Source organism: Grammomys surdaster, unplaced genomic scaffold (assembly GCF_004785775.1).
Source record: "Grammomys surdaster isolate TR1022 unplaced genomic scaffold, NIH_TR_1.0 352, whole genome shotgun sequence".
NCBI lineage: Eukaryota > Metazoa > Chordata > Mammalia > Rodentia > Muridae > Grammomys > Grammomys surdaster.
In genome coordinates, this window is record NW_021604771.1 from 12,241 (window position 1) to 29,534 (window position 17,294).

The 17,294-nt window shown below is 46.9% G+C and overlaps 1 protein-coding gene across 6 annotated transcripts in view; it reads right to left on the reverse strand.

Annotated features, from left to right (window-relative positions):
* The window catches only part of Znf444 (zinc finger protein 444), a 22,913-nt gene extending 8,820 nt beyond the window's left edge, over positions 1 to 14,093 (reverse strand). Inside the window, exon 1 of one of the 6 annotated variants that reach the window (XM_028779438.1) lies at positions 13,989 to 14,093. The gene's annotated coding sequence lies outside the window, so the exon portion shown is untranslated. Of the gene's footprint in view, positions 1 to 3,345; positions 4,911 to 8,382; positions 8,551 to 8,710; positions 8,763 to 8,786; positions 8,884 to 13,988 lie in introns of those variants that run through there. The other 5 variants (XM_028779433.1, XM_028779437.1, XM_028779435.1 and 2 more) reach the window with 5 other exon arrangements.
* Positions 14,094 to 17,294: the final 3,201 nt, after the last annotated feature.

Consider the following 17,294-nt stretch of genomic DNA (forward strand, 5'->3'; position numbering starts at 1 on the left):
TCCAGCATCTGCTCCTTCGTGTGCTTCCAGTTGGAACCAGTCCCGGCACAGAGCAGCCTAAGGGCCTCACGTGGCCCTGCTGCATCACCCAGGTGGAAGTGGCGGAAGCAGTGCGCATATATATATGGTGTGTGTGTGTGAGAGAGATCTAAATGAAATCACCGAGTAATGGAGGAGCAGAGCCCCAACTGGATCTCTATCTCTCTCCTCACTAAACAAAGCTTCCAGTACCAGGAATGGCTTACATCTAATCAAGTTGTTGGCCAAAGGGGCCCCATGGGAACCCCCAAACAACCTAGGCTATTTGCCAAGGTTATTTGTTGCTCTCACAAACTGATAGTTTTAAGCCCTACTGCTCAAGCCTAACACCTACACACCTCACTGAACACCAACAGAGAAGTTAAGCTGGTGCCTCCCCAGTGCCTTTACCTCTGCGACTGGTGTTCACAGCACTGGGAGGTAACTGCACCATGCCAAAGGAGAAAGGTAAACAAGCCAGCTACAAACACTTCCATCTGCAAGATGCATGGTTGCAACAGTGACACAAAAGTAACCTACCACAATCTGACTGGATTTAAGGTCTATTCCATGAGATGAAATCTATTCCTGACGCTGCTTAGGTGACCAAGAAGCTGAAACTAGACCCCAGTGACCTAGGGGAAAACCAGATAAATACTACTGTTCTGCTAAAAGAACCCAGCAAAAAATAACTCCTAACCTAATGGCATTCTGTTATAGCCACAGGTCGGTGCTTGGCTCAGCCATCAGAGAAGCTTACTCCTGAAGCAGGGTAAGAAGCCTTGGAACACTTAGTCCTAGGCAGGATGATGTCTCCATCAAATCCCTCCCCTCAGGGCTCAGGGAATTTTGTAGAAGGGGTGGTAGAAAAACTATAGGGGACAGAGGGGGATGAAAGCCACCAAGGAAACAGTGCCTTCCATATACAACAGGACTGACAGACATGAACTCAGAGACTGTGGCAGCATGTACAGGGCCTGCATGGGTCTGCACCAGATGCCGTCCCTGAACTGAGAGTGAACACATGCCTCCATTCCTAACACAGAGGCTATCTCCAAATGATCACCACTTGGAAATTAAAAATTAGTTTTCTCCAACAGTCCCTCTGGGTATACAAACTAACCTTAAGGGCAGGCCCCATATCCAGCAACAGAAAACAAACTCACTGGGATTTTGGAGGCTGTCTCATAATGTTTCATCAGGACATCTTTAAAATTTATTTTTATTTTATTCATTTTTATTTTTTTAACCCTATAGGTCCTTTGCCTATGTTTTTTATGAGATTCTTTTGTGTCTGTCTCTTGTGCTTGTTTTCGGTTCTTTGTCTTGTGTTTGTTTTGTCCTGTCCTGATTTCTTTTTGTTTCATCTTACTACTATTCTTCAGACGCCTGTTGGTTTTCTAAGGAGACAGCAAGAGCACGGACTGGATGGGAGGGGGCTGGGGAGGGCCTGGGAGGAGTTGGAGAAAGTGTAGGGTGAGAAGTCCAAACTCACTTCAGGGTTTTGAGACTCCACTAATCCCTGAGCCCACCCTGAAATCGCATCAATCCTCACACTAGAAAGCTCTGCACCCACAAAAACACAGAGTATAAAGTCTGCCTCCTACTCAGCTCTTTGCTGTCTCTGGCCAGTCCGAGCAGAGCAGCCTCAGCACCCTGTGTCTCTCCCAATAAATCTCCTTTGTGAGGATTGTTATGCGGTGTAACTCTGTGGTATTCCTTGGCTCCCGACTTCCAGGATATCTTTAGCTTCCAGGATATCAACACCCGCATTGGGGAAACATTTTCCCTCAGAGCTGTAACACTTATAGAAGGGAAACCATAATCAAAATATATCGCATGGAAAAAAATCTATTTTCAATAAAAGAAAAAACAGGAAAAAAAGAAATGTTATTAAAATTCAAATAAAAGAAACAAAAAACAACAGAACACCCCCCTCTCTTATAGCAGACCACACTTAAATCCTGGCCTTGTCCCTCCCTGGTGCTACCCTGGCCAGGCAGACTCTCCTTGCTAGCTTCCTTGTGGCTATTAAACTAAGAAAATACAAGAAAGTGCCACATTAGCAATTAGCCCTAAGATACACCCACTAGTGCAACAGCGGTGTGACAGTTTCAAGGGTAACCCACGGTTTCTGATTGGCTTTGAGGCCCACCCCTCAGGAGGGAATTCCTACCCATTACTATAAAAAAACTAATCAAAAGCCTGTGGCTGGAAATGTCACAGGCCCTCGTGAGGAAGCTACTGCTGTTGTACACAGGCATGATGTGTCTGTCACACTGCCTTCTAAATATTTATGCTTATGCCCGTACAGCTTGGTTCTGCTGTCAGCTTTGGTCAGAGAAGCTTCTTTTTTGCAATGAGCCATTACTACAGACAGTCATAGCTAGTCAACGTGGTAAGGGCAAGTGGTGTCTTAATGTTAGCCCTAAGTGGGACATCTGTATCACTCTCTCCAAGGCTCAGAGTAGAGTGAATTGGAGAGGGAAGAAAACATGCAAGACAGAGAGAGACGGAGTGTTGTAGAACACCTGCCAGTTGCACTCCTGAACTCTCAACAGCTACAATTACCCTCAAATCTGGGCCTATCAACATACTCTCAGAGGTCAGAGGGTCAAGAGTCCCTGAGACACCAGGAGGAGCCAGTTAACAGTTGCTTCAGGGGAGGGCTCCTAAGGTGCACAGGCATTTAACATTTTCTCCAGTCTACACTCATATAAATAAGCCCTCACCCATGCCCAGGAAAAAAAACCTCATTAACTCATAGGGCTGGGGTGGGGGTGGGGGCACAAAAGAGAGACAAATTGAGAAGAGGAATGGCACCAGGGGAGTGACGAGAGGACAAGAGGGTTATGAGGGTCGTGTAAATGTGATCAAGATTTTACATATATATATGTGTGTGTGTGTGTGCGTGTGAGATGGGATCCACTATTAACATAGGTAATGTATGCTAATAAAAATATTTAAATGGGGGGAGGGGCTTGAGAGCTGCTTAGCTGTTAAAAGCATTCATTGCTCTTCCATCAGACCTGTTCTCCGGACCCAGACTGGGTACTTACAACTGGCTATAACTCCAATACTGGGGGAATCTGACTGTCTTCTAGCCTCTTGGGACACCCAAACGTGTCACACATACTCAGAAACACACACACACAAATTTTAAAGACCTCTTAAAAGACTTTAAAGTAACCACAGGAAGGACTCTCAGAGGAGCCTGGCCTGTTGATGTGGGTACCATCTGTTCTGACTGCTTACTACCTGATTACTAAAGAAGGGAAGAAGCAAAGAAGTGGAACGGGGCTGAGGCTCCTGAGCTCCTTAGCTCACCTGGGGATGCCTCCTCTGGGAGCTGCAAGGCCTCTGCCAAGGAGGCTTCCTCTCAGAGCTGTGGTTCCTGGGCTCCAGTGTCTCCGGATGCCCTCCCACTGGGATACTCTCTCCCCTCAAAGTAGTGTGGTCACTGGGCCTTCGAGTCCCAGGATGCCCTTCCATTGAGATACCTTCTCTAGAGATGTGTGGTTTCTGGACTTCCCAGTCCCAGGATGTTCTTCTATCTCAGCAGAACACTTACAATTTCTGCAGGATTCCACCCAGTATCTGACTTTCTTTTCTTTCAAATGGCCCGGGCTGGTCTCTCACTCACTAAGCTGCCTAGGATAACCTTGAACTTCTGACCTTCCTGTTCCCACCTTTCAAATGCTAAGATCATAGGTAAGTATTACCAGGCCAGCTCTTCTTTCTTTAAGAGGACACTAATCCTAAGACTGAGGGCTCTACTCCATGACCCTATAACGTTCTCCTACAGACACTTTGGGGGCTAGGGTTACAGGACTTCGGGGGGGGAGGGGCAGACAGAAGCTCTGCAGTAGCAACTACCAAACTATGTTTGAGAGCTGGCAAATGTGGCCAACTGCCAAGTGCTCCCCAGCACCTATGTGCATGTGTTTCCCTCGTAAAACCTCCAAGCCACAAGAAAGCCAGCTGTCCTTCCTCTTCAAGACAGATGGTGGACGAGGATATGGCTCTAAACCTGTAAGGTGGCTTGACTCCCAGGGGATAGGTGGAAAATCCTGAAGACATTCTGATTGTCAGACAGGAGGTAGAGTGAACAAAGCTGCTTGTGGCTGAAGGGTTCAGCTGAAGACTCTGGGACATTCTCTACACGTAGTCACCAGGCATCATGCATTAGCTGCACCAAGGATGAGACACTGGCCTGGAACCACCGTCCTCAGAGAGCCTGAAGACTCAAAAGGTCCTGTCAAAAATGCTAAGACAGGAGTATTGTTTCCGTGGTAACACTATGTCTAAGGTTAGAAGCCCTTGGTTTCTTAAGTCAAAGCAAAGAACCTCCTACAGATGTGGCACTCTGAGCTTGCTAACTAACACACAGGAAGACACTCCACCCCATCTTCACCATAGCTTGGGATCAGGATGCAAAACGTTAGTTTATGGTCTTGTCCCCTCCAAGTTATGCATGAACTCTCTACAGCCTGGCACTGGCTTGGCTTCTATCTCTTCCAATCTCTCCTGGAGTCTTTACATTGAAGCTCCATGGGCTTCCTGTCCATTAAAAGGCTACATCCTACCTCTGACACTAGAAACATAGCGGAACTACCAGGGGCTATTGAGGTCATGGATCTTGGCGGAGAACTTTCCACCTGCAGTTTGCTGAATCAGCAAAGACAGAAAAGCACAACTATCATGATAAGAGAGATCAACGGACCGTGGGGAGTTCAACCCCTAAAGATACATTTACAACACAACTCTTGCACCCAAGGCTCAGGGAACATTGAAGAAAAAGCAGCAGAAAGACTGCAAGAGCCAGAAATCAGGAACTCTAACAGGGAACCTACACCCACAACACCCCAACAGCACAGCTGCCAAAACAAGGCCTGAACAGTGACCAAAATCAACAGATACACTGAGAAGGAATCCTACCCCTAGGCAAGTAATGACTGGGGGGGTAGGGGGGGATGGGATGAGAATATTAGCCTCTCTCAGGGATGAGACCCCTAATGGGCTTCTCAATACCGAACAGCCAGCCTTGAATTCATTCACATCCAAGCAACACTAAATGCACTGAGTATATTGTACTGATGCATCATGTGTGTGTATATTTACTTTTTTTCAAAGAAAAAGAGCTCATCGGTTTGGGAGGCAGTGTAGGGGAATAAATATACAAGGGATTGGGGTAGCAGGGTGGGTATTTATATTAAAATTAAATTATATTTATATATAATTATAAATTTCATGTTTATAATTAAAATTGTATCTTAATTTGGGAGTGGGGGTTGAGACAGGGCTTCTGTGAGTAGCCCTGGCTGACCAGAATGTCCTTGAATTTAAGAGATTTGCTTGCCTCCATCTCCCAAGTGCTGGGATGAAAGGCATGAGCCACCACTGCCTGGCTTTTAATTTTTTAATAAAGTTGCTGAGAGCTAAACTAACTGAACACAGCTAGAGGATCAAGTGACACGGTACGCAGTAAAGAAGTAATTAAAGGAAAAAATAACCCACCACCATTTTACATTACTTTTGTTTTTGTTTTTCGAGACAGGGTTTCTCTGTGTAGCCCTGGCTGTCCTGGAACTCACTCTGTAGACCAGGCTGGCCTCGAACTCAGAAATCCGCCTGCCTCTGCCTCCCAAGTGCTGGAATTAAAGGCGTGCGCCACCACTGCCCGGCCCCATTTTACATAACTGTTGATGATCTGGCAGCTGAAATCGCATCAAAAAGCAGAGCCCAGCACCTGATGTCATAAAGAAGGGACTCCTACAAAGACCAGGAACATGCCAGGAGCCAGCCAGTGAGATGGCTCAGTGGGTAAAGGCACTTTCCTCCATGCCTAAGGACCTGAGTTTGAGTCCCAGAACCCCCACTGTGACAGCAAAGAACTGACTCATTCAAGCTGTCCTTTGTCCCATATAAATATGTATATAATGTGTATATGAGACACACACACATATATGCACTATGGCATGTTCACGTCAGCTCCTCCTCACCCCACATAAACACACAAAATAAATGAAAGTTTAAAAAAGAAAAGCAAGTCTTTCTCAGCATGCTTATCTTTTAAAAAACAAAACAAAATTGGAGTCAGAGACTGTATCTTTGCCACTATAAGGGTATGTGGGTGATGGGACTAGTTATCAGGGTTGGAGAGATGGGTCAGCTGTTAAGAGCACTGGCTGTTCTTCCACAGAACCCTCCTTTGAGGCAAGACCCAATTCCTGCAATAAAGAGAAAATTCAGTTTTATGACCTGAAGTGGCCAGCCTAGAGCCATATGGAAGAGAAGACCCACCTGTAGATGAGGTAAGAGAATGGAAGTAACAATGAGATATGTATTTTGTATCCCTCAGAAGTCTCACCCTAGACAGTGGCCTGCAGACACACTGGGCCTTGCAGGTGGGTTCGAGATATAGACAATTCAAAAGGACGGCTACTGTCAAAGGTTAAGATGGAAAAAACCTCCGAAAGCTCATGTTCAGGTACTGGCCTTCAGGGGCCAGATCAAAAAATAACACAGCACTGGCCCGGAAATGGGTGGTGAAGATCACAAGCTGCTTGTAACCTACTGCAGGGCTGAGGCTGAAGGGGTGGCAGGGGCTTAAAAGTGGCTGGCCGGAAAAGTAGAGGCTGGTGAGATAAACAATTAGCTAATCCTTCCCCACACAGAGATAAACAAAACTAACAGTCCATTAGGGTACTGGCTAAAAAGTTACTAGTTACTAACATTGACTACTTAGTAACTAGCTACTGACACTAGTCTTTCTATGCCACACATCCTGAGTTCCAGGCCACAGAGAGTAACTCTTAGCTGACAAACCAGTTAAACTAAATGCTACAAAAGTTAACTATTTCCTCCTTACTTGGCTCCAAAAGGATGGGCAGTTGATTTCTTGCCCAAGGTCCAAGTTACCATGGGAGGAAGAAAGTTCTGTGTCCCACTTCAATAATCTCTGACTTTTTTTCTGCTTTTTTACTTCTCTAAGCTGTTCATTTTTGGAAGGGTTGAGAACTCAAGCGCACTCCATGCATAGTGCCTGTGGAGGCCGGAGGTTGAGGTTAGGGTATCTTTACCTTCCTTTTTTAAGTCTATTATTGAACCTGAAGCCCGCTGTTTCAACTGGGATGAGAAGCCAGTGAACACACACTGAGATGCCCTTGTGCTCAACCTTTTCCTGAGTAAGGACGGTACTCAGCTTGTACTTTAGCCCACAGAGCCATCTCCCCAGCATCTGTTTTTGGTTTATTTTCTTTTTACTTTTATTCTATTAAATGCGTAACTTTCAGTGCCCCCCTCTTCTACCTCTCTCCCTTATACTTTTACCCAGATGTTCATTGTCTCTAACGCCATCAATAGTCCTTGAAAGGGGCAGGAATCTGCACTGGGCACTCTGTGCCCTCAGCTATACAACCCACCAAATATTTACTCAGAGGACAAGGGCTTAGGAATTAGAACAAATTCCAGCTGGCTACCAGCAATGTGACCTTGATCCAGAACAACTGCTCCTTTCAAACACTAATCTCCATTTCCTTGGCTGTAAAATGGGAGCAACAATCCAGGCTGGAAAGTCGAGTAAAAATAAAGAGCACAAAAGTCCCCCAGAACACGGTTGGAGAGATGGCTCAGCAGTTAAGAGTACTAACTACTGCTTTTCCAGAGGACCTGGGTTCTCCCAGCACCCATATGGCACCTCACAACTGAAACTCCAGAACCAGAGGATTCAACCAACACACATTCAGGCAAAACAAGGATGCACGTTAAAATAAAAATGAATCATAAAAAAAAAAAGTACCCAGACCAGCACCTGGCAATAAACAAACTCCACTCATTGTATTACCACTAACACAAGTTTACCCTCAAACTCCTTGTGAGTCGTTTACGTGAAACAAACGCCCAAGACTAAATCATAAATTAGAACAGGTGTTAAACTAGCATATAAAAAGGAGTGAAGATGAGTATTGTGGTGATTTTTTTTTAAATTCAATTACTTTGTCAGGTTTAAGGTTGGTATGGCTCTCAGCGAGTGTGATTAAGGCCAGCCTGGGCTACAGGAGACCTTATCTAAAACATCTCAACAACAACAACAACAAAAAACCTGAACAAAACAAAAAACTAGGCCAAGGCTTGTAATCTGAGCACGTGAGAGGCTGAGCCAGGAGGATCAGAACCGAGAGATTAAGTCCCTCTTATCCTGTTAAAATCTGCCTCCAAACCCCTTCTGCACATTAACGAATTTCGCCTCTCGCGACAAGCTAATGAGGCGGATACTCTTGTAATAAAGAAATACTTATCCTCCAGAATCTCAACTCGACAGAAGTGCATGTGAACTTGTGAACGGCACACGGGACTAGCCACCTGCACCGGTCTACGCTGCTATGGCGAGCCCCCGAATAGACCCCTTCCCGCAATCCTTTTCGAAGAGGTTAGAGGTCCCGGCGACCCAGGCTTTCTCAGTGGGGTCCAACTTCCACTCCACTCGCAGTTTCCAACCCTCCCAGGGCTCCACCTCGAACATCCCAGCCCCCTCCGGCTACCCAGCCTCCCCAGGCCTCCAACTCTCCCGCGTCTGCATCTCGCGTCCCTCCTGCTCCCCAGCCCGCCCCCAGAACCCACCCCCAGCCTCCTTATCATCCCCCTCCCCCAAGCCGCCCATCCCTCCCCACTCCCTCTCCCTCCTCCAGACCTGGGTACCCCTCCCCGTGGCCCGCCCGTTCCTCGTACACTGGACTCCCCAGTCCCTCCTTTTCCCTCTAGCTCACCTCACTCTCCTGGGCGAGGCCCCCCAAACACCCTCACCTTCCCGCACATGCGCACAAAGCTCATCAGGACTCCATGCCCCAGCAGGCTTTGCGCCAAATTCACCCGTACCTCCCCGCCCCCACGTCCCCTCACTCCCTACACTGGGAATCGCTAATTCTACCCAACACCTCCCACCTCTCCCAACTCGAAACTACATCTCCCAAGAAGCATCGCGACAAAGCGGCTTTCCATTAGCCCTACTGTGATGACTCTCGTACGCTCTTGCTTCCCAAGCTAGTCATCCCTACCACCCCGAAAACTAGGTTTCTTAAAGTGTAAAGAAGGAAAACCTGCTTCTTATTGGCTCACGCTGGCGCAAACAGAGCGCTTCTGATTTTGGACTACATTTCCCAGATTCCACGTGGTATTTCCTCCCTCTACTACCCCTCACGAAACGCCCAGCCGGCGAACCTCAGGCTTACGCAGACGTGTCGGGGAGGGACAGGAGGAATCCGTGGTTTCCTTGTCGTGGAAACCGGTGAAGGCTGCACACTTGGGAGACCGGCCTCCGGGACCTTTAAACGCCGGCGGAGGAGGTCGTGGATATGCCAGAGTTCTCCTCAAATCAGCAGTGGGAGATCCGTCTCCTTGGCAACAGTCGCCCTCCCTCTCCAGTACTAGGTTAAAGGAAGGTTGAAGCTGGTCAGCGAAAACCGACCTCTGAGTATTAGTTCGCTCGTTCCGCACCATCCACTCTCTAGCCTCAGTTTCCCCTCTTGTGAATAGGGAGGAAAATATTACCTGTCAAACGGCGCTTGTATAGTCCCTTCGGACACTAAAACGTCCGTTTCCCTACCTCAGAAAAGGCAAGAAGGTTTTGGGTTTGCTCTTTGTAATGGATATGGGTGTTTTGCTGAATCGGTGCACCATGTGGTCGTAGTACCCACGGAGGCCAGAAGACGGCGTGGGACTCCCTTAGAACGGAATTACAGACGGTTGTGAGCCATCATGTGGGTGCTGGAAGTTGAATCCAGGTCTTTTAGAATAGCTTGTACTTCGTTATTAACCTCTTTGCCATCTCTCCAGCCCTATCCCCACCTCCCACCCCAACGCACCCACGCATGCACGCACACACCAAGAAGGTTATGAGATGTAGTTTCTGTTCACACGATGGCTCTTACAAGCTAGTGGACCAGACAGAGGAGACTCCCCTCCTCACTGGACTTCAAAAAAAGGTGACATTGGCAGACAAAGGAAAGCATGAGGCACAAGTTGTTATTGTCCTTACCAAATTCGTGGATGGACAATACCATTGCCCTAGTTTCTATTTACTAGCTAGTTTACAACTTAGAGACTGATCTTAACCCTACAGCAGTTAAACTTACCCCTGTCCCACCTCTCTGCCCCCTTTGTCCCTCATTTCGGTAAGTGTGCCAACCACACAAGTTGCTTTTCTATTTCTAGAGCCTGTAATACCACATTCCTTTCCTACGTGGTGCTTTTCGCATTCTAGTTGGATTTGTTTCACAAACACTTTTAAACTTTTTTTGAGATGGAGTCTCTTGTAGCCCAGGTTAGTCTCAAACTCAGTGTGTAGCTAAGGATGTTCCTCTGCCTCCACCTCTAGAATGCCAAAATTTGAAATGTGAACTACCACGCCCAGTTTTATTTTCACGTTTATCTATATTGTTTGTTGTTGTTGTTTTACTATATTTATTGTAATTTAGTGTGTGTGGGGAGGTGGTGTTTTAGTGTCACAGTTTGTTATGTGGAGGACAGAGGACAACTTTCAGAAGTTGGTTCTCTTTCCTAAGCAGAGACTGGAGGTTGAAAGCAGGACACCAGGCCTGACCGCGGGTACCTTTACCCCCTGAGCCATCTCAACGGCCCAATTTCCTTCCTTTGTAAAACTGAAAATTGTAATCTCAGCACATGAGAGGTGGACACGGGAAGGTCAGGAGGTCGAGATCTTCCCCTCTACTATACAGTGAGTTTGAAGCCAGCTTAGGTGGCTTTCTCAAAAAACAGTGAGATGGCTCAACTGGTAAAAGTGCTTGCTGCCAAGCATGTCAAGCTTTGATTCTGGCAGCCATATGGTAGAAGAAAAGAACTGACTTATACAAGTTATCCTCTGGCCTACAGGCGCGCACGCGTGTGTGTGTGTGTGTGTGTGTAAAATTTGTTTAAAAATTAATTCATATGTATGTGGGAGGGGTTGTTGTCCATAACAACAGCAAGCACTCTTAACTGCTGAACCATATCTCCAGCCAACAAACTTAAAAAAACACTAACGAAGTCTGGGGATATGGCTTAGTTTTTTTTTTTTTTTTTTTTTTTTGGTTTTTCAAGTCAGGGTTTCTCTGTGTAGTTCTGGCTGTCCTGGAACTCACTCTGTAGACCAGGCTGGACTTGAACTCAGAAATCCACCTGCCTCTGCCTCCCAAGTGCTGGGATTAAAGGCATGCGCCACCACCGCCCGGCTATGGCTTAGTATTAAAAAGCTTGCCTAACATGTTTAACACCCTGAAGTCGTTCCCAGCACTGCAAAGAACAGAACTAAATAAAATTCCGTTGTATGAATATGGAACATTTTGCTTCTCCATGCATGAGCAGGTTCCTTTAGATAAAGGAAGGATTTTATCTCTTGTTTAAAACCTTCTAGTATACACTTTTGAGTTTCTCCTGTAAGGTCATCCACATGTCTAACTCTCTCAGATCCAAGTTCCTGTTATAAATACAGTGTCTTTGTTCACATCAGCAGAAACAGGCAGTCCTCAGAAGCTGCAGGCCTGGGCCAGGGCATGGGGACAGAGCAAATAGACTAGGAGGAAGTTTCCAGCCTCCACTCCCTACTTGGCCAGGTCCCTGCAGGCCGGGTACAAGGTTCACACAGGCCTGCAGCCCAGCAGCCCTCTTTCACTCCCTCACTGCAGTAATGGAGTGGTTACCTGCATAGATTCACATTCTCCACACCCCTCTTCAGAGTAGGGTTTTAATAAAGATATTTTCATACAGGCTTAAGGATGGGGCTGGAGGAATGGTTCAGTGGTTAAGAGCACTGGCTGCTCTTCCAGAGGTCCCGGGGTTCGTTTCCCAGCACCTGCATGGCAGCTCACAACTGTCTGTAACTCCAGTTCCAGGGGATCAGACACCCTCACACCTGTGCACATGAAGTAAAAATTAAACTATTTTTTTAAAAATATATAGGCTTAAGCATATCAATTAAGAGACAAACAAATATTCAAAAAGCGTGGCTCAGGAGAAAGTAAGATGCTCAAGGGTGAGTATGGGCTTCTCTAAGAGAATTGCCTGTGTACTCTTAAGAGTGCAGCAGAGCACCATCTGGGAGTTTATCAGACATGCAAAATTTGGCCCTGTTCTCAAACCCACTGACTCAGAAACTCGGATGGTTCATGCAGCAATTTGCTTCAAGGGGATTAAAAACCAACAACAACAAACAAAAACAAAAAAAAAAACAAAAAACAAGGTCACAGGTGTAACCCAGGTTGGCCTGAAACTCATCAGGTAGCCCAGGCTGACCTTGAACATTCTTTCCTTCTGCCATGTGAGTCTTGGGGCTGGAACCTAGATAGTCAAACCTAGCAGAAAGCACCTATCTTAGTTAGGGTTTCCATTGCTGTGAAGAAACACCGTGACCAAGGCAATTCTTATAAAGGATAACATTTAATTGGGGTTGGCTTACAGGTTCAGAGGTTCAGGCCATTATGATGTAGGAAGCATGGCAGCATCCAGGCAGACATGTTGCTGGAGGAGGAACTCAGAGCTCTACATCTTCATCGAAAGGAAGCCAGGAGCAGACTGTCTCACAGGCAGCTGGGAGGAGGGTCTCAAATCCTACCCGCACAGTTCTCAAATCCTACCCCCTACACTTCGTCTAACAAGGCCACCCCTACTCCAACAAGGCCACCCCTCCTAATAGTGCTGCTCCCTGGACCACGCATATTCAAACCACCACAGCACCTTTACCCAGTGAGCCTCCCAGATGGCACCTATACCATCACCTTATCCGAGACATAGATAATTGTAGTCCTCAGACAGCCAGGATGGAGACTAATAAAGAAGCCAGGGCTGGTGGTCCAGGCCTGACATCGTGGTTACTTGGGAGGCCGAGGCAGGAGGATGAAAACGTCATGATCAACCTGAGTTACAAAATGAATTCAAGGCCAACCTGGGTAAGTTATTGAGACCTTGTCCCAGAATAAAAGTCAAAAAGATTGCTCTTTGGCCTTTTGACTGAGATCAAATGTAAGACGTAAAAGGACTGTTGGAACTAAATGACAATGGCTCTGTCAGTGGAGTACCTGCCTCATAAGCGTGAGGATGTAAGTGGGGGGTCCCCAGTAGTCACATGAAAGCTGATCACAGTGAAGTACAATCTGTAATCCAGAGCTAGAGAGACAAAGACAGTTGTATCCCATCCCTCTCTGCCCTGCTACCCCAGCTGAGTCAAAGAGCTCTAGGTTCAGTGAGAGAGCCTGACTCAAAAAACTGGAGACTGGAACTGGAGAGATGGCTCAGCAGTTAAGAGCACACACAGTTCTTGCAGAAGACTGAGTCCAGATCCCAGCATCCATTTCAGGTAGCTCACAACCATCTGAAACTACAACTCCAGGGGGATCTGACACCTTTAACCTTTGACCTCTGACCTCAGGTACCTGAAACTCACATGCATATAGGAATATCCCAGACATGGAATTAAAGGTAAAAACCAAACCTTTAAAACAAGTAAGGTGGACAGAAGTTGTTGTAAGATACCTGACACTTATCTCTGAACGTGACACACATGCACTCATAAACATGCACACACTCACACATACACATACACCACATGATACAAAGTAAAAGAGGGCAAGAGGTAGAACATTTGCCTGGCGTATACCAGAGAGGGGCTGGCTCAGGGGTAGAGCACCTGCCTAGAATCTCCCAGTAAGGACTAGGGACATGGCTCAGTGGAGGAACCTCTACCTAACAGACAGCACATTTGTGTTCCATTTTCAATATTTAGGGGTTGGAGGAAGATGAGGAGGAAGAAGAGGAGGAGGAGGGGGAGGAGGGGGAGGAGGAAGGGGGGGAGGAGGGGGAGGAGGGACTCCATTCATGTTACTAAGCCACAGCTGAGGACTCAGCTGCCCACCCCTCTAGTTCCCTTGCTTCCTGACACTATGCTGCCCGTACCTCAGACTTCTCCAACAATCGCCTACCTTCCACAGGCTCTTGCCACTGAAGTTAAGAGATCATGGCGTATGTCTGTTACCTAGAATCTCTACCTTTTCTTCCCCTTTGCTGATGCAATTGAGGATGGTGGCCTGCTTTCAGCTGCTACTGAGGAGTCTGTATAGCCATGCAATAGTTCATCAGAGGAACAGCAGGAAGACACCACTGTCCAAGAGATCACTGATTGCAATGAAAAGAAAATCATTGCCTGCAGTGGTACCGTGCGTGGGAAGAGGAAGTTATTCAGCTACAGGGTGACCAGCACAAGAACATACACCAGTTCCTGACAGAGCCTGTACCGGCTAAGAACCATCAACTAGCTAATGGCTCGTGGGCTCTGAAGCTTAAATGAGGCTTCCTTGCAATGGGTAAAACGTCCCTTCAGTCTCCTTAGTCCTGCATGGAAGGATGTAAGAAATAGGATGACAGGGTTCCTACCCCTGAAACAGAGCCAGCAGGGCGTGAGCCTCCACGAGTGTTGACGGCTGCTGTGAGCGTAAGGCATGTTTATATAATAGTTTTCACATTCCTCCTCCGAGGAAAGTTCTCTCTGCCAAGGTTAATGACTCCATGATAATCAGGGACAACATGAGTCTGGGAGTCTGAGAGTGTGTCTATGTCTCAGCAAAATGGTAGAACCTTCAGGATATCCCTTAAGACTGTGGGAAAGAATGCTGAAAACATAAATTCTAAAATTATAATATAACTTCTCAACAATGCAAAATATAAGGATGCTTTATGAACTGTGTAAGGAGCTTTACAGATCTAAAGGAACAGAGGCCGCTGCACAGAGCCAGCTTGTCAGAAAGATGCTAAGGTAGCAGATAGAGAGATGTAGGGAATGGTGATAGAAAGGTAAGATCCCACCCAGCTAAGGTTTTTGTTGTTCTTGTTGTTGTTTATGCTTACAAAGGCAGGTAGATTCCTGAGTTCAAGGTCAGCCTAGGAGAGAGGGAGTTTAGTTCCAGGCCCCGGTGTGGTAGGAATGGCAGTTTAGGGCAGGATCCCACCCAGCTAGCTTATTGTCTGTGTGCTTGTGCTTGCTGTCTCTTCTTAAGAATCAAGGGGCTGGGGTCAGGGGATGCTGATTCATGGGATAATCAAAGGGAACCTGTTGTGTTTTATAAAATAAGGAGAGAGGGAATGTGTTTGGTGGATGTGTAGTCAGGTGTGGGGGCAGGGGGTGCTGAGGCATCCCTTCCCCTGAGGGACCAGTCACAGAGTCTATACAGTATAGTATAGAATAGTTTATTTAGGGCATGGGGAGGGGAGTTGAGAGGCTAGTAGAGACAGAGAAAGGCAGAAAGAGAGAGAGGGAGGAAGGAGGGGAGAGAGAGAGAGAGAGAGAGAGAGAGAGAGAGAGAGAGAGAGAGAGAGAGAGGAGGGAGAGTGAGAGGGAGAGAGAGAGAAAGTGCGCGAATGCGCATGTGCAGAGGAGTAGAGGCTGGCCATGAGCATGTGAAGGGAGAGTGGGAGCAGGAGCAAGAGAGAGAGGAGCGGGCAAGCAGTCCCTTTTATAGTGAGTTAGGCATACCTGACTGTTGCCAGGAAACTGTGGGGTGGAGCCTAGACAAAATGCCAACAAAACCTGAGGTAATGACTGAATTGATACGTAAAATAAAAGAGAGGTTTTTAGAATTGCAAAGTAGCTGTCTTGAGCAGAGAGCTGTCTGGACATCCCAGAGAAAGCTGAGAGAGAGAGAGAGAGAGAGAGAGAGAGAGAGAGAGAGAGAGAGAGACAGAGACAGAGAGAGAGAGACAGAGATTGAGGAAAGAGGGAGAGGAAAGCCATCTCGATTGTAAGAAAAAAATTTAATTGGCCAGTATCTCAGAATAACATGGGGCCATGAACTTGTAAACTCCCGGGGAAGGCCCCCAGGGCAGGAACATACAAAATATTTCTGAAAACTGCAGCTGTGTGTGTGCCAATAAGAGAGAGAGCACTCCTGCCTGGAACATCCTGACTCCTCAGTTTCCCAGCTGTGTGTGTGTCTAAGAGAGAGAGAGCACTCCTGCCTAGAACATCCTGGCTCCTCAGTTTCCCAGCTGTGTGCCGATAAGAAATACAATCAAGAGCGTTCCCGCCTAGGAAGCCTCCATTCCCCAGCCCCCTCCCAGCCTGTGGCTCTTGTCTTTATAAACCTGTGTATTTTGATGTTCGGGGCTCTCTCTCTCTCCCTCCCTCTTGCGGGAAGTGTGAGGCAAGTCCCAGCGCGCTAGTTCCCAAGTAAAAGCCTCCTGCTTTGATTGCATTAAGTGCCCACTTCTGTGGTCTTTGGGGTGAGTGCAGGTTCCTGGGACTTGAGTGGGCTTCCAAGCCCCTTCTGGGTCCTTACATGAGCAGAACATACGCCACCAGCTTGGACCATGATTTGACTTGGGGTTGTTTGTTTCACTGCTCCCACACACACTCCTTCTTTCAGGAATCCTTTTCCAAGCTGAGGCTGGTCCTTGGCATCAGTCCTTTTACAAGTTTAAAAACCTCTCAGCCTAGATAACACAACAGGGGTGTGTTTTGTGGGAGGAGTGGTCCTTTTCTTTCTTTCTTTCTTTCTTTCTTTCTTTCTTTCTTTCTTTCTTTTTTTTAGATTTTACTTTATTTTAGTATATGAGAGTGTATGCTGGAGGAAGTCAGAGAGGGTGTCAGATCCCCTGAAACTGGAGTAACAGATGACTGAGCCACCATGATGTGGGTGCAGGGAACTCAACCGCAGTCCTCTACAGGGGTCTTAACCACCGAGCCATCTCTCCAGTGGCCCCAGGGATTCACTTTTTAACTTGGTCTAGTATACTGGTTTCCTGCAATGAAAACAGCCAACAAAAAGACAAAGACCCAATAAGAGGTGGAAAACTGTGATCTAGAGCCAGGCGGTGGTGGCGCACGCCTTTAATCCCAGCACTTGGGAGGCAGAGGCAGGCGGAGTTCTGAGTTCGAGGCCAGCCTGGTCTACAGAGTGAGTTCCAGGACAGCCAGGGCTACACAGAGAAACCCTGTCTCGAAAAACCAAAAAAAAAAAAAAAAAAAAAAAAATTGTGATCTAGAGATAATTCATACAGTCCAGAGCCCTTGCTAGAGATTGGCTGAGGCTCAAGTGTTTGGGTGCCTCAGTCAAAGCAATATGAAGATGGATTTGCTAGTGAGGCTTTCTGGGAGTGTTTCCTCCACTATAAAAATGAGATCATGAGATTGTTTCTCAAAGAAAACATTGCCCAGTAATCTGGTCTGCAGGTAACACTAGAGGGTGGCAGCTACAGAGCTGGAGCGGAGGCTCAATATTAAAGAACATGTAGTG